Source organism: Chrysochloris asiatica, unplaced genomic scaffold (genome assembly GCF_000296735.1).
Source record: "Chrysochloris asiatica unplaced genomic scaffold, ChrAsi1.0 scaffold00022, whole genome shotgun sequence".
NCBI classification, from domain to species: domain Eukaryota; kingdom Metazoa; phylum Chordata; class Mammalia; order Afrosoricida; family Chrysochloridae; genus Chrysochloris; species Chrysochloris asiatica.
The window spans coordinates 28,918,059-28,919,615 of record NW_006408540.1 but is presented as its reverse complement, the minus strand read 5'-3'; the positions used below and the strand labels follow the sequence as shown (position 1 = coordinate 28,919,615).

At 42.5% G+C, this 1,557-nt stretch overlaps 1 pseudogene; it reads right to left on the bottom strand.

The window, feature by feature from the left end:
- The window catches only part of LOC102826695, a 20,019-nt pseudogene extending 18,892 nt beyond the window's left edge, over positions 1–1,127 (bottom strand).
- Positions 1,128–1,557: the final 430 nt, after the last annotated feature.

Here is a 1,557-nt window from a genome sequence, read left to right as displayed (position 1 = left end):
GGCTTTGCAGTCTGGCGCATTAACCCACACAGCGCCACACCAGGACTCCTTTGTACTATAACTTTGGCAAATTCTTCTCCTTTTATGTCAGAGGTGTCTCGTAATTGTCTGACTTTTAAGGTCCTTTTAGGTTTGGTACTATTAAGTTCATAGTCCTCCTTCATAATCAAATCCCTCGACAAAAGGGCATCCAGTCATTGGTTAAGGCAGGCTTCAGTCATCTGGCTAACAATATCTTCCCTTTTACTCCGGATCCACTGTTGGCTTACACCTGGCTGCAGTCCTTCTGAATTTTTCTCAAGTGAAAGTAGATTTGTTATCATTTATGAGCATGGGGTGGTCTTGTGACCACAGAATTTAGTCTTCTGAGACTCAGAAATGTTACTTTCCCAACTTTGATTTATTTACTGGTGATATAGCAATGAATAATCTTGAGGTTTCTAGATAAACAATGACTCTCTTGAAGAGCTGATGAGGAGAGCCACTACTTTTTTGGAGTTGAGAGGATGTACATGATTCCTTAATTTTCTTTAGTTGAATAACAACTTCAAGAAAAGCTATCCCATTAAATGTTCTCAGAATTGGTTCAAATTCTATTAAGCATTTTTAAAAAGATGGTCTTTTTTATATCTGGATTTTGTGCCCATCCCCTTTCTATTTTACAGACCATAAGCTCTCCGTGAGGTATATCAAATAGTAAATTTTCATTAATGTCAGGACAATGTCCCTGTGACACACTATACATAATCTATAAAGGATTGGTGACTTCTTCAAAGGGCTGTTTTTTTGGATAAAACTTCCCATGTCATAACTGCATAGCTGTATATACCATGCTTGACACTGGCCCTTGACTTTTGTCCAGGTTCATAGTTTTCAGGTGGCATATAGACAATTGTCTCTCCTTCTGGTGCTGATTTGCTGCTTCGAGATTGTGATAGGGACTTCATGCGCCATTTTGATAAACCTAAATCTGCAATCTTTACATGAAATTCATTATTTAATAAGATATTTTGAGTTTTCAAGTCATGATGAAGTAGAGAAGAATTCATATTGTTCAGGTAATTTACTCCCAGTGCAATTTAATGCAGGATGCAAAACCGCAATGGCCAAGCAACACCAATATATTCAGTTTCTGTCGAGCAGTGGGGTGTGGATGTGCAGGTGTTTCATGGCTACCTTGGACGCCCCAATCGGAGTGGTGCCGGAGGCTCTGTGGCTCAGGTAGCGCAGGTCAGCGAGCTTGTGGTAGGGAATGGTGGGCATTGCGCTGCAGATGGCCTCCCGGTCCATGGTTGTGGATGGCATAGGCTCTCAGGCCAGCGGCGAGTTCCGGGTGTGCCCAATACTCCTGTGGCTCCTAGTCCGGCGCTCTGGCCAGCCAGGCTCCAGTGGTGTGAGGCCCTTCTGCTTGCAGACACGAGGTCACCAGGCTGCCCATTTCCGGCTAGGCAGGCCTGCACTGATGTCTGTGTGCCTATTTTTTAAATTGGGTTATTTGTCTTTTTTGTAGAGGTGTTCTAGTTTCCTATAGATTTTAGAAATTAGTCCTTTATCTGA